At 44.3% G+C, this 8,834-nt stretch overlaps 1 long non-coding RNA gene across 1 annotated transcript; it reads right to left on the bottom strand.

The window, feature by feature from the left end:
* Positions 1-5,962: 5,962 nt before the first annotated feature.
* LOC138682524 (uncharacterized) lies at positions 5,963-8,813 on the bottom strand. Its single transcript, XR_011322637.1, has 2 exons — positions 8,398-8,813; positions 5,963-6,322 (listed from the first exon to the last, which is right to left on the bottom strand). It is a non-coding gene; the product is annotated as an uncharacterized lncRNA (long non-coding RNA).
* Positions 8,814-8,834: the final 21 nt, after the last annotated feature.

Here is an 8,834-nt window from a genome sequence, read left to right as displayed (position 1 = left end):
GCAGGTTTTCTGGCAGGACTTGTGACCCCACGGGGGACCCACGCTGGAGCAGCGTGCTCCTGAAGGACTGCACGTTGTGGAAAGGACCCATGCTGGAGCAGTTCATGAAGAACTGCGGCCCGTGGGAAGGACCCATGTTGGAGAAGTTCGTGGAGGACCGTCTCCCGTGGGAGGGACCCCATGCTGGAGCAGGGGAAGAGTGTGATGAGTCCTCCCCCTGAGGAGGATGAAGCAGCAGAAAATAACATGTGATGAAATGGCCATAAACCCCATTCCCTGTCCCCCTGTGCCACTGGGGGGGGTTGGTAGAGAATCCAGGAGTGAAGTTGTGCCCAGGAAGAAGGGAGGGGTGGAGGGAAGGTGTTCTGAGATTTGGTTTTATTTCTCATTACCCTACTCTGGTTGATTGGTAATAAATTGAGTCAATTTTCCCCAAGTTGAGTCTGTTTTGCCCATGACGGTAATTGGTGAGTGACCTCTCCTGTCCTTATCTTGACCCATGAGCCCTTTGTTATATTTTCTCTCCCCTGTCCAGCTGAGGAGGGGGAGTGATAGAACGGCTTTGGTGGGCACCTGGTGTCCAGGTCAGGTGGCGTCCAGCCAGGGTCAACCCGCCACAGCAGCACAGGGAACCTGCGAAGGGAGGGGGGTGGGTATCCTGGAGCAAGCCCCAGGGACTGCTGTATGGGTCTGCGTGAGGCATCAGGGTTGTGGGAGTAACAGCAGAGAGTCAACAGATGCTGGCAAGAGATTTTTAAAAAATAAGGCAACACAGGTGACATCCTGAAGGTCAGCCAGAAGAGACCAAAAGCTGCTTTGTGCCAGAGGGTCAGCTCTGTTTAGCAGGAAACAGCGCATCAGAGCAGACCAGATGCAAGTGGCTGATCTGTAAATGAGTGATACCCTGGTGATGCCCTGGGGCTCTGCTGTGGTGTTTACACCTTTCCTCACCTCTGTGCTCTCAGCACTCTGCTCTCCTAACCCTGCACATACACAAGGCTTCCTATGCAGGGCTTGTCACTTAGAATAAGACACCCTGCCCTCCAGCATGCAAAGTAATTAGACATGAAGCAGGGAAAGCAAAGAGGCATGTTGGGATATTGGATGTCCTCAGCAGATGACTGTAGAGCCCTGGAAGTTCCATCTTTGCTCTGTACAGGAGTGCAGCTCTGCACTCCTTGCCGCTCCTGCCAGCAAGCGTCACAGTTGCACTTTGCTGCCTGCAACATGCAATACTTAGTAGGCTGGATTGGCCATTTGGCTGGATAGACCGTTCTGCCAACGTGTCAGGTGAGCACCTGAGTTCCTTTGGCTGCCTAATTTGCCTCCTTAAAACAAACACTTCAACACTCAGTTTCTTTAATTCAGATCCCTCTAAAGATCTCCTGGCCTGCAAGCCATTTTCAGCTAGCAACACAGCTGAAATACAGAGCTGGTAGAAATCTAGCTGTCATCTTGCTTTGACATCAAAAGGCTTTTGTAGAACCCCTGATTGTTTTGGCATCAAGACCGCAAGGCAAGATATATGCCTCTACTTGAACAAGCAAGACACCTGCCAAAAAGCTGTGCACAGTGCTGTGTGGCTGCCTGTGGCCAACACCTTCTTCTGCTAAAACCAGAGCACAGTTCTCTTGTGAAGAGCCATTGGCAGTGCAGAAAGTACCTCGGCTTTTGCTGCGCCGGGTCCTCAGCGAACAGTGTCTTAGTCTGACTGGAGTGTACAGCAGCCTGTTGTCATCCCAGCCCCTTGCCCTTGAGAAAGCGGCTGCCTGTAGCCGCGGCAGAACCACTGCTGCCCAAAGGGAAAGGAATGACTTGGTGTAAAGCTCTCCAGGGTCCCTATGTCCCATGCAGAGTGGATGACCTCCACAGCCTGTACACAGGGCCAAGCTGACAACCTGAGGAGGCACAGGGTGTAGCAGTTTCTGCACAACTGTACTTTCCAGCCTAGCTGGACAGAGTAAGAGGTGAGAAAAAGGGGCCTGCTGGGTCCCTCAAGAGGCAGAATTGCTGTAGATTGTGCAGTGGCTGTTTCGCTCTTTGCCTTTGGCCAAGTTACTTCCCAGTGGTTGGGAGATAGGAATGCCTGCAGGGCACGAATACTGCTGCTTACAGAGCAAAAGGCGCTATAAAGCAGCAATGAAGAACAAGGATGGCCTATCAAGATGGTAGAAATAACATGGAGAACCTCAAGCTTTAGCCAAGCAGAACCTTTTGTTATGGTTTAATCCCAGTTGGCAACAAAGCCCCACACAAGCACTTACTTGCTCCCCCACCCCCAGTGGGATGGGGGAGAGAATCAGAAAGGCGAAAGCAAGAAAACTGGTGGGTTGAACAGCCCCCCTGCCAACGTCCCCCCTAGTTTTATTACTGAACATGAATGTCATATGGTCTGGAATATCCCTTTGGTCAGTTGGGGTCAGCTGTCCCTGCTGGGTCTCCTCCCAGCTCTCTGTGCACCCCCAGCCTGCCCACTGGCGGGCTGGTGTGAGGAGTGGGGTGGGGTGCAGGGAAGTGTGGGGGGGGGGAGTTTGGGTGGGTGGCAATGGGCAGGTGGGGGGGTGCAGGCAGCAGCCCAGAGGTGTGGAGGCAGAGGGGTTATGTGGGGGTGGGGGGTGGAATATAGAGGGGCACAAGATAGAAGGGCAGCAGATGTAGGGGGGTGTCGCAGAAAAAAAAAACTTGCACAGGGAAAAACTCACCTTGAAAGCAGTTGGGGCAGAGAGACAAGGGAAGATGGACACGGATAGACGGGGGTGGGGGGGAGACGGACAGACAGAGAGGTATGCGTAGGTAAAATCATGCCTGGGGGGACACGCCTAGAATGACCTACCCCAGTGGGTCCACCCAGGATAATGCACAGCAGGTAACTCACCTGGGATAACCTGCAACAGAGAAGCCACACTGTCTGCCTCACGGTGTGTGTGTGGGGAGAGTGTGCCAGAGGATGGTGCCACATCTCTTGCTCAGGCTCTGCTCTGCGCTGTTCCTCCTCTGTATCTGTGCTGGGACGGGCTCCCCAGGGCACAAACATCCCTCTTGGCCCCAGACTCTCCCCACCAGACAGCCCGTGCTGCTGCACCTGCAAGGCACCCACTGCAGACAGAGCCGGGAGCCTCCAGACACAGGGCTGGCCCCGTACCATCACTATGCTGAATGACCTGCTGGCAGCGCTGGGGGTCATCTCCTGAGCAACACGAGATGCATATGACAACACATCTGAAAAGCAAAAAAATCCCGAATTGTATTCCATCATTATTAAAAAAATAGCACAGGAGAAAGAAGAGGAATTCAGTCAGAATAAGGGATAGGATAGTAGTTGAGCTAAAGGAGGACTCTAGGTAAACAGGTCAGCTCGAAATACAACACATCCTTTAAAAGTTAGAGCAATTTGAACTCTTAAAATCAATATTAAGACTAATTGATATGATTTTGAACACATTCTGATGTCTCCCGGTAAGTCCCCAGATACAGGCAGTGAATAAACTGCAGCTCATCTGAATTGTTCAGATTGTCACTCACTGCCGCTCTTTGCCAAATGCTTTATGTTCCTTCTCTTATCACCTGTGTAACTGCCATGTAAATGAGGCCCATACGTGAATATCACAGGAGATAGACAGTCTGAACAAATGCCAGAAGCACAACTGTTCATGTGCCAGAGGGAACTACAGCTCTAGAACTCCTCCATGAGACATTATACTGCTTGCCTTCTGGAAATTAATTTTTAAAGAAATTGCAGTTTCAAGTGATTTTTAAATGGCACTGCAACCACCTTAATTAACACTGTAAACTTTAAATGATCCCTTCTTTCCCATGTAAACTATGTGATACAGAAACTCAGTGACTCACACCACAGTGTGATATGCTGTCATGGTTTAACCCCAGCCAGCAACTAAGCACCACACAGCCTCTCACTCACTCCCTCCATACCCAATGGGATGGAGGAGAAAATCGGGAAAAGAAGTAAAACTCGTGGGTTGAGATAAGAACGGTTTAATAGAACAGAAAAGAAGGAACTAATAATGATAATGATAACACTAATAAAATGACAACAGTAATAATAAAAGGATTGGAATGTACAAATGATGCGCAGTGCAATTGTTCACCACCCGCCGATCGACACCCAGTTAGTCCCTGAGCAGCGATCCCCCCTGCCCCGACTCCCTCCAGTTTATATATGAGATGTGACGTTGTTGCAAATATTTTGATAAAGAAATTAAAATCTAATTATATAAAAGAGTTTGGTTTGATTAAGCAGTAGAAAATTGTGAAGCATAGGTATGGGAGTGTTAAGTTTGAAATGTAGTCATAGGAACTTAGGAACTTTAGAAAATGTACTATGTGTAACTATAAGAATTCAAGTATTGTCTGAAATCAGTTAACCACAGAAACTTTGACAAAGATTTGTTGGTTTGTAGTGTTTTGTTTTAGGAAACTAAGGAAACCGTTATGGACACCAGTTTGCTGCTTGGAAACCCCTTACCCTTCCCACCTCGATCTAATTATCGAGGATTCCAATCAGTAGAGTTAAGTGAGATTAACCAATGATTGTTTTAACATAAGAATATTAATAAGATGGTGTGACTGAAGGACCAATTGTTAGAAAGGTTAAATTTAAGAACAGACATAGTATGCATTTTTATGTAAACTAATATAGATGATGGTAAGAATCGTACTGCACAGAATCACCTAAGAGAGGTCAAGAAGCGGACAAGTGAGGAAGACTATGGAAGACCACCAGAGGACTCCTGAAGACCACCAGAGACCTTCACTGCACCTGCGTAAAGGACATTTACATATGCTAATAACGTCCCAGAAATCTAATGAATATGCATAACATTTCTCAGAAATCTAATGAATATGTATGAATAAGTTCAATATAAGGTGTATGATTTTGGTGTTCAGGTGTGCGTGGTTCGTGAGAGGACTCACCCGCGCACCCGGCCGTCAATAAAGAAGTGTCTGCTTATCTACACTAAATTGGTGTTGATAAGTTCTTTATTCCGAGTTTTTCGGCAACAACGTCACACGGTATGGAATACCCCGTTGGTCAGTTTGGGTCAGCTGCCCTGGCTGTGTGTCCCCCCCAACCTCCTGTGCCCCCCCCCCAGCTTTCTCACTGGCTGGGCATCAGAAGCTGAAAAATCTTTCACTTTAGACTAAGCATTACTTAGCAACAACTGAAAACATCAGTGTGTTATCAACATTCTTCACATACTGAACTCAAAAACATAGCACTGTACCAGCTACTAGGAAGACAATTAACTCTATCCCAGCTGAAACCAGGACATGTGCTAATATAGTTTTATTTTAAAATATGGCCAAAATTCCTGCTAGTATAAAACCTACTACAGTTCTTCCCACAAGAATAAATTCTTTCCCTTGGAATCTGTTAGATGAATGTGATATACAAATATGTGTCTTTATGCTACTCAAAGCAAGAATGTGGGGAGGAGAGATTATAATCCTATCTATCCACAAAGCAGTCATTTATACTATTGAAAAACCTTGAAGATTTATGCATAAGGCCAATGCAATGGTGTTGGGTTTATAAATATATTTAACACATTCATCTGTCTTAGATTTGTACTTAAGATTGTAAAAGATTGTGAAAACAATGGTTTTCAAGAGGGTGTATTAAGCCTACTGCAATAGCAAATGGGCCATAAAGCTTTTATCTGGGTGGGAACATCCAAAGAAATCTTAAAGGAGCAGGGAACAGACTTTACTGCCTGCCTTCATTATATACCAACTTAACAAAATACTGGAGATGCGAAAGTTATAGGAACAAGGGGGAACATAGTTGAAGGTAAGCATTGGTAACATCAAACCCATTGGGGTTCTTGGAAAGATCTAACCTAGTCCTGACAAAGATATTAAAAAATGTGTAAGACATGAAACAGACTTGGAAAGAGCAGCTATTAATACCGAAAAGCCAGTTGAAGAAACTCTCTAAGACTCATTTTGGAGTTTTAGAAAGCAGGCATTCTTTATTGCAGTGCTGGACGCACAGGGGATATTTCCACCTAGCATGCATACCACAGCTTTAGCACTAACAGGTTATATAGAATAACTAATTGCATATTAATCAGATTAGTATACATATACATAAAAATAATTGCAGCTGATTATCTCAGTACTGCCTACATCCGATCATGCGCAATGAAGGATCCATTTGAGTCGAAGGGCTGCTTTTCTGACCACCGACCCATTTGAAGTTCTTGCTGGCTGTCATTGAAGTCTTTATTCTTGTCCTTGTTCTTTGATCTTGAAGCTTAACGCAGTTTCAATCACATGTGGTCAGTTTCAGCATTGTTCTCATCTAGCGTACAGGAACATCTTGTCATAAGAGCAAAGAACTGCAAAACTTATGAGTAACTACCTCCACTAGTTAATTGCTTGGCTATACTTCTGTCTATTGTTTCAATCATAGTGTTAGTATAAGATTTCTAATAATTATTTACCAAATCTCACTTTTACAGTCACCTAGCAGCAAACCAGTTTCCACAGCTGGTACAAAATATTAATATTTGTGTTACAGGAGGAGCCACAATGTTTTGAATGGCTTTATGCTTTGACAGAATAGAAGTCTATACAGACAACAGCCTGGAGATACTCTAAATGTAACACATGCCACATGGGAGGAGAACCCTTTGATATCTAAAAATGTCTTCAGTTAGCTATGTCTTGTATCTGAGAGAAACATAGAACTAAATAAGGCAGTTGGGTTAGTCATTTCATTAGGCTGAAAAAAACACTTTATTTGGATGCTCCTGCAGTGCATTAGTTTCTCAGGAAGAGGCTGTTCTCATTTAAACTAAGAAGCTAGAAGGCCACAGGTGGACACCCTCTTATTGATTGTACCAAAAAACAGAGGTCACTGCCCTTAGTTTTTCACCACTATCAGCAGTTCCTTACCATCACCTCTCTGCCTCAGGCAATCACCCCATGGAGGCGACAGTTCAGCCACTGTAATTAGTTTCAGGTAAAACTGAAGTTAACCTGAGCTGATTCTGCCTGAAGTATGATGTCAGGGTATACTCGTACAAACCAGAGCTGGCAGATTTCTATTAATCAAGCAGTAACAAGCACCAGGGGCTGTTACCTCGCTCATCACAAGAGACCTGTCCAGAGGAGAACCTCTGCCAAAGCCCAGGAATGGGCACTGTGATCTGTGGCCAGTAGCGAGGCCACCCTCTGGCTTTGGATCTTTAATTGCCTCCTGCAGGCTTCTCCCTTTCATTCAGCCTTGTATGGTGCAGTCTAACAGGAGACTCAAGCTTTTGTGGAAGAAAAAAATTCCAACAGCAGCTGCCTACTATGTTCTGCTAGTGGTAGCAGAATACCCTGCAAACTTTGTAATTAATGAAAACAGGACTAACAGAGCTGTAATTATACCTCAAAACCTTGCTGCAGGGGTTCTGGCAACAACTCCCTTCATTCCATGTTCTGGTTAGATGTCTAACTGATGCTTTCTTTTGTACCTAGCTGTGCTCTAAAACCTTGCTCAGGTCTGCCTATGTTACATGTTGGTCAATACAGTTTTTTAGAACTTCCCAGCAACCTCTGTCAATCAATTCCAACCCAAGAGTCAATGAGCATGTTGCCGAAAAACTCGGAATAAAGAACTTATCAACACCAATTTAGTGTAGATAAGCAGACACTTCTTTATTGACGGCTGGGTGCGCGGGTGAGTCCTCTCACGAACGACGCACACCTGAACACCAAAACAATACACCTTATATTAAAACTTATTCATACATATTCATTAGATTTCCAAGAAAGGTTACACATATTCATTAGATTTCCGGGAAATCATTAGCATATGTAAATGTCCTTTACGCAGGTGCAGTGAAGGTCTCTGGTGGTCTTCAGGAGTCCTCTGGTGGTCTTTCATAGTCTTCCTCACTCGTCCGCTTCTTGACCTCTCAGGTGTTTCCAAGCAGCAAACTGGTGTCCATAACGGTTTCCTCAGTTTCTGAAACAAACACTACAAGGCTACCAATCTTTGTCAAAGCTTCTGTGGTTAAATGATTTTAAACAGTACTTGGAATTCTTATGGTTACACATTATACATTTTCTAAGTTCCTAAGTTCCTAGGGCTACATTTCAAACTTAACACTCCCATACCTATGCTTCATAATTTTCTACTTTTTAATCAAACCAAACTCCTTTGTAATTAGATTTTAATTTCTTTTATCAAAATACTTGCAACAAGCAGAGACTAAGATAAGTAATGCCGCAGAATTTAACAACAGGTTTTGTTGGAAGTGTGTAATGGAAACCAAAGAATAATTTATTGTAGGCAGTCATGAGTAGTAAAAACAAGTACCAGGAAGTGTTTTTATCATAATATGTACAGAAAAAATTACTTTTCACAGAGAAAAAAGAGCTTACTTTTATAGCTTCATATTCAAATTACCTGATGTACAGCACAATGTATTTTGACTTAGGCTTCCAGCCGCACTCATAATCTTAGTTTTGAAACTCTAGGTTAATTTTCATTTGTTGTAATGAACTCTTGAACAGAATAGGCATTTGTTGAATGTACTTGACACTTCTGTCCTCTTTTTTTGTTCTTCTTCCTACCTCTAAACACAGTTATTAAGCCTGATGATATATCCTTCCCCACTATCTCCCCATTTACGATGCCTTATAACCTAAAGAACTTGCAATGATTGTTTACTGCGCAAAATCCTTGTTATTAAATAGATTCTCCTTTTTTGCTACAACTCTTCCTGTCTTTATGGAGTACCTGTCATTCAGAGAGAACTTCAACTCTTTTATATCAACCAGGATTCATAACACTCTCAGAAGCGTCGTTATGACCATTT

The sequence above is a fragment of the Haliaeetus albicilla genome, chromosome 28 (genome assembly GCF_947461875.1).
Source record: "Haliaeetus albicilla chromosome 28, bHalAlb1.1, whole genome shotgun sequence".
Taxonomy (NCBI): Eukaryota; Metazoa; Chordata; class Aves; order Accipitriformes; family Accipitridae; genus Haliaeetus; species Haliaeetus albicilla.
The sequence above is the reverse complement of the archived record's forward strand: the minus strand, read 5'-3'. Positions and strand labels throughout refer to the sequence as shown.